Source organism: Agelaius phoeniceus, chromosome 6 (assembly GCF_051311805.1).
Source record: "Agelaius phoeniceus isolate bAgePho1 chromosome 6, bAgePho1.hap1, whole genome shotgun sequence".
Lineage (NCBI taxonomy): Eukaryota > Metazoa > Chordata > Aves > Passeriformes > Icteridae > Agelaius > Agelaius phoeniceus.
In genome coordinates, this window is record NC_135270.1 from 36,348,057 (window position 1) to 36,364,145 (window position 16,089).

The 16,089-nt window shown below is 35.9% G+C and overlaps 1 long non-coding RNA gene across 1 annotated transcript in view; it reads left to right on the top strand.

Annotated features, from left to right (window-relative positions):
* The first annotated feature begins 540 nt into the window (after positions 1–540).
* The window catches only part of LOC143694369 (uncharacterized), a 29,293-nt gene continuing 13,744 nt past the window's right edge, over positions 541–16,089 (top strand). Inside the window, exons 1-2 of the long non-coding RNA XR_013182826.1 lie at positions 541–671; positions 12,926–12,980. This is a non-coding gene — a long non-coding RNA (uncharacterized LOC143694369). The remainder of the gene's footprint in view (positions 672–12,925; positions 12,981–16,089) is intronic.

The window sequence follows — 16,089 nt, forward strand, 5'->3', positions numbered from 1 at the left end:
ACCTAACTTTTTTTCCCCAGAGGTCTTTTTTCTCTTCTGATCAAGTACTGCATAATCCACAACATTTTCTTTGTTTGTCAGACAGGGTGGGCCTAATTTCAGCAACTCATTTTGCTCATGTAATAACTGGCCAAGTTAAAGAATCAGGTGTGTATAGCACATGGAGTAAAAATGATCTTGAGTTTCTTTTTATCTCTGATAATTAGTTATAAAGCAAAGTTTATGAATAATTTTAATGGTGGGTGAGATTTCAGATAACTTGTAGTAAGGCTATAGATCACAATAAGCAGTTCCTTCCCTAGATAAGTTACAGTAGGATAGAGTAGCTCTCCACACAATCTGTGATGACTGGCATTTAAAAGGAGAAGCTCAACCTGGTGAGCAGCAGCTCTGTAAAAAAGATGCTGACAGCACAAGGCCCACTTCTGCTCTTGCAGGCTCACAGCTCACTGCAGAATGGATGAGCGAGACTGAACTGTTGACCTCAAGCAACTGGCAAGTGTTTTTTCAGACCTGTGAGAATGCTGACCCTAGAAAAAAGAAGTACTGCACACTAACTTTGGATTAATTATTTCCTTAGGATTCTGGAAAGGTAAAACTCCTAATAGCTGTGCTGAAGGACAGACTTACCACTCTGACTAGTGAAGACAGACTTGATAACAAGCACTGAAGTAAGTAAGCAGGCCAAGCACACCCCAAGAGGGTGTTAGAAGAGTCTTGTGTCAATATTCTTGTTAATTTTTGAGACAGATGTATTGGGGGTGGGTGTTCTGGGGATAGGTTAATTTACGTTGGGGTCAGGTAAAGACCCTTAATGAGGATAGATACGTAGAAAATAAAAGCAGACCTAAAGTGGTTCACTTAGTTGCCACTCTGGCATGCACAATCTGCACAGATTTAAATAATTAACACATTTAAAGTCCCTGTATCCAGTACATTTGTAGAGATCAACAAATTGATTATTTTTGCAGCGAATTGATTTGAATTCTGTTGGTTCTTCTGTGATGAAATTTGGTTTAGGTCGATGTAGTGGTTCTGAGCCATAAGGGCCTTTTGGGTAGTATCATGGTGAAAAGTGAATGTATGTATGACATACACAGCAAAATATAGAAAGTGCTTTTCAGATTTACTGAGACTGAGCATGATAGCAGAATAAGTAGTAAAAAAGAAAAATCAAGGTCTGTGATTTGGCTAGCTATCAATATATAACACAAGTAATTAAAATTGGAAACTAGGAAAGTAATTTTAGCCTCTACAGAATGAGACTTTGTTTGGAAGCTACTTTGCACAATTAATGTATGATATATCACCTTTTATTCTGAAATTTCATTGATATGGTTGGAAAAGTTAAACAATCAGCACAGGCTAACAATTACAAATGCTACCAGTCCCTGTAACAGAAGTGTGAAAAGTTCTTGGTCCACTTGCACTAAAGGATGTACATTTTTCATTATTCAGGTAGTAGCTTCTGAAACCTGCAAGGATAGTTTGTGTTTTTCATTAGTGGGCAGAGGAAACTGGAAACACATTTGTAGCACTGGATGAACCCTTGCCAATGCAGCTCACATTAGAACTGGAAAGATTCCAGAAATAAAAAATGTAGAAATTTCATCTTCTCCAAACTTCTGTGACATACAGACTGCGAAATAAGTTGCTGGAGAGCGTAGGACTTTCACATGTTTCACGAAATACTTGATAATGAAAATGTTTCAAATAGCTTAAAATGTGCACCTAGCAAATATATGTGATAACTGTAAGAACTCTCTTTTGTTCAGAGCTGAAATAAATCCCTATTTTTTGATAGGCAAGATATTTGGTATTTATTTCAACACCCTTTTGTTTGCCTTTTGTACTGTTCCCACAAGACTGATATACTTGCCACATAATAGTGATAATAATAAAACAGATTTCTTAAAAGAAAAGAAAGGAAAGGAAGAAATGGCATCACTATTTTCATGGTTACAGAGTGTTTGCATATATTACCTGTGAATGACCAGGGAAATCCTAGGTAAAATTGCATGTTTTCTGAGAATTGCATTCTCAGAAATACTGAGAAGAGGAATGCAAAAAATAGGGCCATAAGAATGCAAAGAATGTGACAAATGAAAATAATGGATGAAAAACAAATAGCTTGGTAGATGCATATATGGAGTTTCTAAAATTCATGTTAAAACATTGCAAAAAATTGATTTTCAGGTTATCAGTCAAAACTCAAAACCAAGTATTTTATTCAAGGGCTGAGGTTATTAATATTCGCTTTTACAAAAAAAAAAAAAGTGCTTTTAAAAGAACTAACCCTGTTTATTAAGATTTCCAGAATGCATGTTTCAGTGTGCTCACAGTACTACCAAAAAGAAAGACTTAATTCCACAGCAGGAAGAGACGCTTTCCCTTTTGCTTTGTAGATCACTAATGCTACCGCTTTTGAAGCGATAAATGTCTGATAAAATTCCTCTAAATGGGTACTAACTGTAACTATTGAAAGTGATGGAGACTTGGATTCGTATTTCAGGTCCAGCAAATACCTGCCTACATGACTTCCTAAAGAAAAGATTGAGAAGTATTCAGGACACTTCTGTAGTCTGATGACCTGGGTAGCCTGCCCCATGGGGCCTGTTTTGTTTCAGACTTGCTGCTCTGAATAGAGTGGACTACTTAGTTGTGTTTCCCATTTTACAGGGAGGACTTTGTTGTGAAGGGGGAAGGTTTGGGGAGAGGATTATGAATACAAGGAAATTCTTCTGTCTCTTCTGATGAAGCTGTAACCTTTTTCTAAAGCACACATTGAAGCTGAATCTAGAAGCCAGATTACCTGTTTCTAATAAATGATTCATGACCTCAGGCATCCTACAATCTGTTTCTTAACAATTTATACAACAGTAAGGGAAAAAAAACAACCCTGTGTCTGTTGATTTTCAGTCTAGGTCTTAATTTCCTTATCTTATGCACTGGAGGCGAAATAGCAAATTAGACCAGGTAAATGTCTTTTATCACTATTATTCTGAGTGAAGCTATCAAGGAGTCCCTTGGAGTTTTGCCTTGCTGCTGTGAAGCAGGGCAATGGCACAGTGTAACTGGGGCTCCCACTGCAGCATCATGGCAGTGGGGCACAGCATCAAATTGAACAAAGCATAAGTTCCCTCTACAGCCTATGCAGCTGAGTTTTGGTGGGTGCTATGATGTGATTCATGGGTCTGTGGGTGCCCTACAGGGACTAAGCCCAGTGAGTTTCAGGTGCTCCCTTGGGGAGAGTAGCTGGAGCCTGGAAGCTCAGACAGCAACCACTGCAGAGAGCCTCCTTTGCCTAATTGCAAGTTGCTGGGAAGTATCTCTGGGCTTTGTTTTTGAACAGAAGGTCATTCTAAACATGATGTTATTTTAATGCATTTTTAAAAACACCAGTAAATGAAGAATTTCTTCAGTCTGTCATCTTGAAAACTTAAAGAAAAAAATTCTGGTTTGAAACAGAATAAATTTTCATACCCTGACTTATCATTTTCAGAATACCTTGCCCAGAGGTTATCCTAAAAAATGGATAATTTTTAAAAATCATATTTGAATGAACAAATTTTTCAGAAAGCATTTTGATGTTCTGGGGAGGGAAGTGACTGTGGCAAGCAAATATTTTTCAAGACGTGCAGGTGTGTAATTGTAATGAGCATTTATGGGAAACACACTTCAATGATTATTGTTTTTCAGAAAATAAATTTTTTGTGAAAAAACCCTAACACAGTATTTCCTGGCATCGTTATATAAAAAAAAGGCCAGATCTTGAGAGTTCATTATGTTAATATGTAGATTTTGTTTTATAGTTCTATTTTTATTCTAATATGTCATATTCAGGAAAAATATTTGGTTAATTAAGAGTATGTTGTAAGGTAATTTTATGTCAAGAGGACAGTTTATCTATTATAATTTATTGTATATGATGCTTTTATTGTTCTAAAACCAGGTAGATATCAGTATATATCTTATGCCTATTATTTTTAAAAAGTGAGAGTAATTGCAATTTGTTGCAGGCATCATAATGCTTTATATGCAGCAACTCTTGCAAATACTTCCATTTCCTTAGAATCTTTTTTCTGTTGTTCCAGGAATTTGAGCAACTTATCATTTGCTTGCAAAAACCATGCTGAAGTTCACTTGCATTTAAATTTTCTATTTTAATTCTGTAAAATAGTGAGGGGCAGTTTATATTTGCACTCTCAATTCAATTTTTATTTGTTTCTTTGGAGGACAAATGACTTGTCAGTAAAAATATTTGCTACAAGTAGTCACTTACATGTGTATTTAGAAACCAGCAAAAAATCCAAGTCTCCATACTTAGTGACAATAGTAAAATTGTTTCATATTAAAGTAGTCCCTTAAAATGAAATAAAAATCTGTATAGATGTGTCAATTCAGTTAAACAATCATTTTCTTAAACTCCAGCAAGGGTTAGTATTTTTTTTCTGTTCAGAAATTATGAGTTTAATAGATGAATATAATAAGATTTAAGGTTAGTCATGTTCTAAATAGTCTACAAGAAGAAACACATCAGAAATGTAGTTACTTGCATGGTGAGTTGGTCTGTGTGAAGACTCTTATGGATGGATAATAATTTTGTAAATGTTATGGAAACACAAGGCATGAAATTATAAATTAATATCATGTCAAAACAAGCTTGAATAATGGAGCAATGACACAGGGAGAAAATGTAAAATTGATGATCTTGTAAAGCATCCCAATGAAAAGCCTTAAAAGAGCTGAAATACTTCCATGCCACACCACAAGCATCCTTAAAACTTACAAAGAGCAGCTCAGTTCCTGGGTTTACAAATGAAGACAGATTGCTGTGGTGTTTTCCCAAGGCAATGGGCAGTGTCTGCCCCGGTGTCTGTCCCCATCCTCTTTGGTTGTATGTCCTGCTGTTCTCCCAGTGCAGCTTCAGCACTGCAGGGAGATGTGGAGGATGCAGTGTGGGCCTCTTTCAGTGAGCAGAAAGAGCTAAACCCAAAACAACCAACATAAACCAGCAAACAAAAGCACCAGAAAATGACTAAACCCAGGCTTTTAGGGGAAACAATGTCCAGCTGAGCACCCCAGGTTTAAAGGCTTTGTGCATCGTGCTCTTTGCTGCGGTGCTCCATCTCCAAATGACAGGGTGCTGTGTGACTCAGGGCTTCAGATCCTGGGAGCCTGAAGATGTATTCTAAGCAAGAAATCCCTGCTTTTCTGGAAAAGTCTTGAAATATTAAGGCCTACACTTTAAAATGAGGCCATGAAAATTTTGGGGTTGTCTCTGGAGAGGTGAGGAGCTAAGAAAGCAAATTTATTCTCTTTTACAGAAACACTAATCACAAACATTTTAATTTCTCTCAAATAACAGCTTTAATGCAAAATGTCTGCCTTCCAAATTGTAATGAAGAACAGTTTTGAATCTCTCAGTAACAGTGATCCTAGGTTTGGTTGTTTTCTGTAGTTATGTTTCAACTTTAAATCTGGACAAGAGGCAGGCTTGAAATTACATTTCTGAGCTTCATGCTTTTTTTCTGCATAGTCTGGTTTGCAAGTAAGGGAACACTGGTGCCAGTGAACCAGTTCTGAGATCAGTCTGGCTCACTATTTACTGATAAGGAAAGAAGAGACTTGACAGGACAAATCTGAAGATGGCATTGTATCAGAATAATGTTTCAATTAAATGCTTCTTAGCTTGATGTTTAGGAAAGTTTTCACAACATGGCTGTAAGATACTAGAATTTAAACACACCTGAAGTTCAAAAGTCTCAAACATCTGAGAATTGCTGTTCTATTTCAAGCAGAAGAAATTTGTGTTAAATGATGTTTCTGCTCTTATAACACACTGAATAAGAATGGTACACTAAATATAATGTTTGACTAAGCTCCATTTTGTTTATGCTCTTTTTGCTGGTTTAATGTGTTAATAGGAGAAAAAAAGTTTACACTACTGCTGCAGGTTTAGTCGCATTTTAAGCGAGAATTCTAAATTTTAAATGAACAATTGGTTGCTTGAGTTCCTAATTTCAAAAACTGCAAGCAGTCCATTATAAAATCTACACCCTCTCAACTGGTCTTAACACATAAAACCTAGGGGGCTAGATTATTATAAAGATATCCCCTCAAGACGTGGCTCCTTCTAGAGAAGGCCCTTAGCTGGTGCATTTAACAGTGCAACTGTTTGTGCAATGCTTAGGCTTGGTTTTGTGTTACGGGTTCCCTTGCTCTTGGCTCTCTGTGCCAAGAATTGCCCAAGCTAATCTGCCACTTCTGTCTGTTGCTTCAGTGCTACTTAGAAAATTCAATTTGGTACAGCTTTGAGTGCCATTTCTGTGAAGAGCAAAATACTTGGTGCCAGTAGCTGGTGCTCCCGAGTACACCACTGGCATCCCAGGCTTTAGTAAAGGTGGTTAACCTCCACCATGCCCAGAGAATGGTGCTCTTTGTGGAACACTCTCAGAAATGTCCACAGATTCAATGCATTTACTTGAAAATTTATTTCAGTGCAGATTTCTGCTTTTGCAGAGGTTTGCCAGATGCTTCTATTTTAATTGGTTTTCAAGTCCTTTTTGTTCATTGCATTCTGTGCCTGAAATGGAACCCCATCTTAGTAGGGGTGGCAATAATACTCAAACCAAGGTGTCTGAGTCTGATTAGGCACCTCATGTTTATTGAAATGAAATTTCCATTTGTAGAAGCAGTACTTTGACATCTTAAGTGCAGATGGTTTATTTTCTTACCTTGCCTTGAGGACTTATCAGTTGTGGTCAGAGGTATCTAACTTAACTTACAACCCTTGGAAATGTATTTCTGCAAAAAAACCCATAACATGAGAAAAGCTAGACAAGATTATTCCTAAGGATCTGGTAATGGGATAAAAATGAGGACTAGGGCTCAATGAACTAATTGGGAAATAAGAGAAATTGATATTTGATAGATACTCTTCTCCACAGTAAATTAAAAGGAATGTGCATTAAACATTAAGAAAAATATATTTTCCTGAAAATAGCATTTTAAAACATGGAAACTGATTCAGCTGGAGGGTTATAAATGTTAACTAGTTTTACATAAGTCTTTCTACATGTTCTTCCTGATAGGATTAAAACCCAAACATGATAATTCCCATTCCAGTCAGACTCTAGTATGAGGAGTGTACAGAGAGATTGTAGCCATGTAATTCCCACTAACTTCAATGATGGGATTTGCTATGTAGCATTATTAAGAGACCAAGAATTTAACTAAAATATTGGCCAATGTGATGAATGCTCTGAATGAGATGAAAATTAAACTGAATCACGTTCATTTAACAGCCATAATTTTGGGCTCTAACTGTATTAGAGCTTACATATGTCTGTCATGTTGCAGTATGCTAAAGGCTCTAAACTATCCTTAATTGCATGTGAAGAACTGGGGATAGCTGCAATCCTAGGCCAGGTACTGTTCCCATAGCCTACTGAGGGTTTAAAAATGGATATCCTAAAAGAATTTGTGTTTTTCAAAGGCATCGATTACTTTCCTGGATGTGCAAAACCAGAATTCTAAACTCACACCAAGAGTTTTACATTCTCAGATTTCTGCTGGGGAGAGTGGGGGAGCAATTACTTTCTGAATTCTTTATTGCTCTCCATAATTAGTATTCAGCTATTAGAATCATTTGAGAGCATCACAGAATTTTTTTTGTTAATAGTTTTTTCATGATAATTTAGAATTCATATATCACAAAGGATCCTCTTGCTTTTTGGTGGAAAAAAGAGTGCAAAAGTAAGTATTTGTATGAAGTCTTATTTTTAGGGTTGTGAAGAAAAATGAAAAAATGGAATTTGGCTACAGTATTTTTCAAAATACTCTAACTCAAATTTTTATTAGTCTGCCACAATAAAATGTAAACAATGCAGACAAGTGCTAGTGCTATTATTCAAGGAAGTTTTCTCATGCTCTTAGTCCATTTGGTGAAGTGAAGACATGGCAGGGTAGATGATTAAGTATTCTGGTTTGCTAACATAGCGGATACTCTGGATCTTATATTAAGTTTGTGAAAATGACTCATATTTTTGACTGCAGTGAAGCTAGATCAGTGGCACAGATCCAATCCTCTCTCCCTATATATATATATCTTACATTGCTTACTAGTTATATTAAAATTCTAAGGAGTGTTTTGAGAAATGGTAGTTCTTAGTCTAGATACATATTAGTGTGTTGTAGGTATTCATTTAGAACAATAACACAAAACTAAGAATGCTTCATGCTGCAACATGGGAGCTAATTTATACAATTTTTTAAAATTTAGAATCAACATTTAAAACTCTATGTTTCTTCATGTTTAACACCCTATTTGAATCAGTTCCCTCTTTCTAATTTTTGCCAATGGTAATTTTCATTAAGACGCAGGAATGTTAGAGGGTTTTTGTTTGGAGTGATAACAATTTACATACTTCTGCCACAGTAGTGAGAGAAAGAAGGATCTGTCCTTCAGTCTGTTCATGGTATAGTTACAAAAAAAGAGAAAAGTATAAACACTGAATTCCTGAGCTTGCTGTGAGATGGAAGGTCATTAACAGGGCACTTGAGCAGATTGGTATTACAGTCAATTGAGACGCTGAAACATCCTAAATGGCCTAATGCAGCAACTAAGTGCTTCTTAAATTCCAGAACTTTTACTTGAGCAGAGTATTCATGTCTAAAGTGAATTTCCATTTCCTTTAGTAAATGCTGTTTTTATATAGTCATAGTTGAAGAGGCAACATAGTGTAAACACAGCAGTTTGATTCTATCTCCACAGCAGCACTAAACTAATTTGTCAAGTTATAAACATGAAATCTGAGTCTCTGCTAAAAATTTATTTTCCACATTGAATTAATAGAAGTGGCAGGAGTTTGTGTGTTAATATATACATTCCCTGTCAATATAGCCCTGTCAGACTAATCAGCATTCAAATAGGAATGGTTTAATCCTTTGGGAAGTCTTACCATTATCCAATCAATTCAGCACTATAGAAAGGGCAAATTAGATTTCACTTGACTTTATGTAAATTTTTCAGGAAAGAGGAAAATACATGGTATTTTATTTTGTTTATAGCTGGTCTAGTAATAAATTTTCTTTAGATCATGCTGTACTTTGTTTTAGTAAACATTAAGATATTGTTTGTAGTTCTGTCTGTCATTCAAAAGTTGTTAGAACTTTATTTGAGGGACAATAGAGAAAGAGTCTCCCTATGTGTAAATTCCTATATGAAAGATGATATCTTCATGATTCTTCATAGTTAATAAGAGGTCACGTAGTTTTAATTGTGAAGACTGCAGGTGGAAGAAAAGGGCATCTAATATAGGAGGAAAAAATCAACAAGCCTTTTTAGCTGCTTTTTGTGGACAGATCACACCAAATGCAGCAGCTGCTGAGTGATAACAATAGCAAAGTCTGAAGTTTTCAGAATGTTAGCACTCTATTTGGCAATACTGGATGTACTGGCATGCTTGCATAGGAATCATATTTCCATCAATTAAAAATATGTTCTTTTAAAAGTTTAAGCAGTCTGTGAACCAATATGAAAACATATCCTAAGGTAGGCCTAGGATGTCTAGCAAATGTCATTTGCTGAGTCTTTCTGTAGATATTTTTCTATTGCTAGCTCATTCCTTTAGCCAAGGTTATAGTTTTTTGTAACAGAAGACAAAAGAGAATATATGGCTATGCCCCAGCTGCCCCAGTTTACTAAATTTAAACACCTTTTGAGACTGGGCTGGCACTAAGGCTGTGATTTGAAGTTGCTGAGAGCAGCATCCCTTTTGCTGACTGTGATAGAAGGCTATCTCAGAGGAGGGATAGCTATCAAACATCCAGGAAAGAGCAGAAAAGCAGGTTTATCTTAGTGTCAATTCTTTGCCTATTTGTGTGAGTCAGAGAGCTCATTCAGTGTTTCAGGCATTACCACCATGTGTGTAAAAGATTCCCATGTTGTATTTTGTGCAACAAGGCAGACCTTAGTAAATGACTGCAGCTATGATCTGTTCCTTTCCTCTAAGTGAATATTTAACAAGTTTTTCCTAATTTCAACAAGCAGGTTCTAAACTAGGTAGGTTTCCCTTTTGGGTGCTCCCAAAGTCTGTTGCTGTTAGACACTTCACAAGGATGGCCTAAACAATTTGAAAAATGAAAGGCTCTTATGCTTTAAGGACCAAAGCACAAATCCAGTGATGCACTCAGGTGTGTTAAGGCCACTCACAGGCATATCTAGAGGTAGTGCTGTCTGTCAGACCCTGCTCAGATGTATTGCTCTTATCTGAGGCCATATGTTGCACTAATTCTGTATAAAGGCCAAGACTAGGGCAGAGTCAGCTGTGGTTAATAGCATTCCCTTTTTGCCTTTCTTTCCAATAGTGCTGCTTCACTTGGGAAAGGCAGAGAAAAGGAGCAAGGAGGAATATCTGTCTATACAGTAAATCAATGGAAGGAAAATAAAGAAGAACATTTTGAAACAATGAGATTTTTAAAAAGGGTTTCAAGTGAAGGATAAACAGATATGTATATGCATACAAAACTCTGTCTTATAACTTTTGAATATTGAAGCTCCTTCATATTTTGAAATAGAAAAATAAGTTCAATTGCTTTACTGCACATTTTAAACATGAAATCAATTTATTTATTAGAAGGGTCTTTGATTTCTAAATTTTACTGTACCTGGATAGGTAATTTTGAATACTTAATTATCTGAAAGTGAGCACATTTTCCAACTGGTAAGACCAAGATCAAGTTTCAGTTAACTTTGTCTTTTCTTTAATAGCTTGGTGTTCTGAGGTATTGAATTCCAAAGATTCTTTTCTAGCTTCCAGTTATGCACTCTTATCGGTATGTTTGTGTACTACAAATGATGATTTCAGTTTCTCAGACTAACATATTAGCCATCATTTTACCTTTCCAGAGCAATGTTTCCCTTTTGTGGGAAGCCAGAGACAGCATGTGTTTATATGCACAGCAAGGCTGATGTGCACTGGATTTATGGTGCAAAAAATGGATGTCAATGTCTCCAGTGACTCTACACCAGAGGTACATCAGACATACTGTGTCATCAAAACAGAATAAAGTGGTCCCTTGCTCTGCTTTTTAAACACCTTAAAATTTGACCAGAGATGCTTGTACCCATGGCAGGAAGTGTAAAGCTGTAATTACTAAAGCAAAATACAAAAAAGCAAGTGTGTGGTAAATGACATCTGAAAACCATATGTTCGGATTCAAACTTATACTCAGGGCTTGTTTGGGTGTTTTGTTGTGTTTTGTTTTCCTGGGTTTTCTTGTGGTTTTGGTTTGGTTTTGTTTTGTTTTGGGTTTTGTTTTGTCATTTAGACTCTTGTCTAAATGGGATTGACTTAATAGAGACAAATAAAATCCTACCTAAAATGTTTGTGGTTGTATCTGTACAAGATTGGTGGCCACTCCTAAAAATAGAGATGATTTAAAAAATTTACATATTTTTGGATGTTCACTAAAAGCTGAGGGAGAAAAGACAGATATCCAGAGTAGGCATTGCTCTGTCACAACAGGAAATAATTTTTATTGTATTTATTTTGTTTCCGTAGGAAAAGTCTTTGGAGCAAGAGGAGTTTTTGTAAGATATCTCTCAAATCAGCAGCCGTATCTGAGGATGGGGGTGTCATTTGCTGTTTACCAGCATTTTTCACTTTGTATATCTAGAGTCTAAATTTGTATTAAAGTTAGTCTCAAATCACATTGGTCTGCTGGCATATTATGTTGCAAAATTAATTTCTCAGAGGATCTCATTTCAGCTATCACGTAACATTCTGCTTATCTACTGATCTTTTTAACTTTTGGGTCTCTGCACTTCTTCCTCTACTGTGGTTTTGTTGCCACCTATTACAGCTGCAATAACACAGTTTACTGCTAATAGGTTGTTTTCTTCAGTAACAGATGATATGCCTTGAAGAAACATTATGTTCTTCCAGTAGTTTCTCTTATGTCTTTTAATTTATATCTCCTTCGTCTTTTACTATACATATTTTTTAAACCAGTAGATATTCTACATGACTTGAAATTTGATTTGGATAAGCACTTCAAGACTTTAAAAAATGCTTAATAAATAGATAAAAATGTAAATAATTAATAAAATCTTGAATATGTCTGCATGTCAGTAGAAATATTCCCATTATCCTTAAAATATGGTTTCTGAACCACAAATTAGCTGTCATATGACAAGAAAATAGACAGAAAAAAAGCTGGTACAAAAACTGGTGAATAAAAATTCAAGATGAATTATAGGAAAACATTTAAAAAGATTATTAAATGTCTTAACTATGGACTCTTACAGTTATTCTTAAAAGACAAGTAATTTCTGGATTTCTAGTTCTGCACAGGGGGTGGGGGTGGTGAAGAGCAGACTTTAGTTCATCTGACAGCAGCAGAGTTTTCAAACCCTAACAGGAAAAAAAAAAAAAAAAAAACTTCCCAAATTACATTAAATCCTATCCCTTGGATGTCCTTTTATGAAACATGGTCAAAAAAAGTACCAAATACAAAGAATAGACTGCTTTTTGGCCAGGTATGTGGAATTGAAAATGTTTCCTATTGGAGTCCATGTATTACCCTCATTACCAATTATAAAATATAAAAAGGGAAAAAATTTCCAAGTATTTTTTAAAAGCAATGTATTTTCTTCAAACGTAACTAGTTAATTTTCAGTAACTCGCTTGTTATTGCCTGTATGCAGCACAGATGACTCAAAAGGGTGCTTAATTTGTATCCAGTGAACATTTCACTACAGGGTCTTTTTATAAGGAGAGATGAGAAACAGCTGTGGATGGGTAGAAGAACCTTTTCTGATAGAACTTAGGGGCAGTATTATCAGGAAGCAAGTGGCTGTAAAATCTTTTAGGGCTACTCTGGTTTAGTTTTTGAAGAAAACTTTGTTTCTGTTTTGCAGAGGGAAAGAGATAAAAAATTTGAGGACTCTCCTGTGACTACATCATTACTACAAGGTAAATGGACTTTTTTCTGCTGGATGGTAAACTTATGTTGAGAACAGTCATAGCCAGCAAGAAAAGTCTCACAATCAACTCTCATATCTCATCTCATCTCATCTCAGTCTCTGCAGAGTGAAATTAACACATTCTAACCAGTTCTCATTGTGGTATAGGTAATGTGAATTAGGTTGAAATTGCAAAATTTTGTAACATGCGACATTTTGCATGTTCATTTTTCTTTAACTGACTTTCTAATCCTTAAAGCACAACAGAACAAATATATGGCTGCCAGCTAACTGGACCTAGTTAACCAAGCCTGCCTTAGTTCAAGAAGTGTTTGGACAACTCTCTGAGACACAGGGTGTGTGATTCTTGGGACTCCTGTGTAGGGCCAGGAGCTGGACTTTGATGGTCCTTATGGGTCCCTTACAACTCAGGATATTCCATGAGTTTAGTCTAGGGTTTGATGAGTAGTAAGGATCTCCTCTTATAGAGCCCACAGTGCAGGATGCAGTGATTACACTGCCAGTTTCACAACACATCAAAACTGGGGCCTATAATGTTACTTCTCACATGATATTGGATAATGCAACTACTTAAGAAAATACCTTAGTGGTTGCACAGAACCGAAAAACTTGTGAAAACACCATTAAGACAAAACAGATGAACAATTTTTTTAAATTAAGCACCAATCAGATCACGATTTGGTTTTATTGGTATAGGACCAAGTATATTCAAAATTAACTATTCCTGATGAATTTTTATATTATAAAATTTTACACTGATTTGAATGAAGTACTACTAAGATTCCTATTTAACAAAATCTAGGATGAAAAATATCTCATGAGGGATTGTATAATAGGTCTCAGTCATTCATTGTCTGATACAATTATCAAAATTCAAAGTAAGTTTCAGAATTTGAAAAAAACAACAGAAAAATAGCATTAGTAAATTTTTTTCCAGGGATGAGGAATTCATAGCCATTAAGTTTATCACTTTAAGTCACACACACACACAAAAAAAATGAACTGAGAAAGAATTTTATTTCCTTGTGGATTAAAACGTTATTCATAAAAATTTATGAGACACACAATTTGTATGAAAATTATGTGACTGAGACAGGAATGAACAATTTAAAACAAATGAGTTGGAATAAATGGCTTTTATAGAATCTCAGAATGGTGTAGGTTGGGAGGACCACTGGAGGTCATCTAGTGCAAGGCAGCTCAAGCAGGGCCATCTAGAGCTGATTGCCCAGGACCACATCCCCATGGCCTTTGAGTACCTCCAGGCAGGAAGAGCCCACAACTTCCTTGAGCAACTTCAGTCATCCTCAGAGTTAAAAAGTCTTCCCCAATCAGAGGGACTCTCCCTCAGTTTGTGCTCAATGCCTCTTGTTCTGTCACAGGGCACCACTGAAAAGTGCCTGGCTCTGTCTGCTTTACACTTTTCAGCCAGGTATTTATAGACACTGATGAGATCCCAAAAGAAATTAGATAAATTACATGAAAAAAATGATATAGTAATTAAATAGATAAACACATATCGACTTCTCACTGCATTGAAGATAAATTTATGGACTAATTTAATGTTTTTATTTTGTTCTGAAAACTTCCCAGAATATTCTATTGCTTCTAACACTCTTAAATATGCTTCTCCCAAACTTATAAAATGTGGATTACAGTAATAAATCTAGTGTCAACAAAGCAGGTTTTGAGCTATATTTCTCAACAGACCATCAAGAAAAGACACTATGCAATTGATGAAGTAGAAAGGTTATGTATCATAAAACCAGTTCATCTGTAATGCTTCTTACCTTAGCACCCCTGGAAAGAGACTGAAGTCATTATACTCAGGCTTTTGTACACTGGTGAGTACATAGCCTTTCTGAAATCAAGGGTGTCACTTCTGTATTCATTTAGCTCTTTTGTTGGACCTTTAAAAAGTGATTTTAATGGCTCTTTGAAGACTAAAAAGGAATAAAACTGGTAAAAATGTACATTTTAAAACATTTAAATGGGTCATACACTGAGCAAACTGTTCCTAAGTGAATTATGAATTTAGCAAATTTTCCTTTCTCCCAAGCCCACGTAGATTCTGTCAGGAATATCCATGAATAGACTTTAAGTAGTTCATTATTTTTAATTTAATTTCAATACTTACAAGGGTGTCATGTGCATATATCATCAGACTGCTGCAAATTTACAGGCTGCTTGGAATATAGAATCTTTTTCCATCTCTGAGAGATTGAGACATTTTTTGTTCTTTGAAACTAGTCTGCCTTGGCCCCTGGAAAATCATCGTTTTAGGGGCCCATGTGGAAGGAAAGCTCATCTAGAAGTCAAAAGCCTTAGTTTGTCTACTTTGACTATTTAAAGCCTATCTTAAATATCTATGGGATATCCCGATACACTCAAAAAAATCTAACTTATTGTTTTGGGCTTTTGTTGAAGAACTCTTCTTGATTAGGCTCTCTCCCCCTTTTTTGTTCTCCTCTATCCATCTCTTTTATTCACTTCAAGGTCTGTGAAGAATTAATTGGGACTTTTTTTTGTCACTGTGGCACAGATTGTAGCCAAAATCAGTTTTTTGTCCTCCTTTAATGGCTCCCAGCTTCTTACAAAACAGATACAAGATTCTAATCTTATCCCTTTATCTCTGCAATTCTGATCAGTGGTTATTTGTTTCTTCCCTAAGGTATCATTCGTCCTGTTAGCATTCCTAAAACATGAATGAAAGAAGAATAAAGGTTAAAGAGCTTTCAGGATGGCTGCAAAAGGCAAGCTCTTGCCCACATCTAGCTATGCATCAGATTATTAAAGAACTTGCTCTCTGTTGGTATTTGTACTCAGATACAAAACCCTTCCTGAATTTCTACTGAGCAATTACTCAGAGCAGCAAATGCCATTAATGTAAAACTGTGGTTCTCAACTGCAGAGCTCATCTAAGTCAGCTGGTGGTCAAAGTAAGATGGTGAGATCAAAAAAGGGCCTACAGGGATTTTACAGGGATTCTCAAGAAAAAATTCCCTTTCATGCTATTATTTCTCATAATGATTGTGTATTCTCAAAATGTAACAGCTTCTTGAAAGGTAATGTTCTCCCCTTTAGCACCTTTCTTTAAA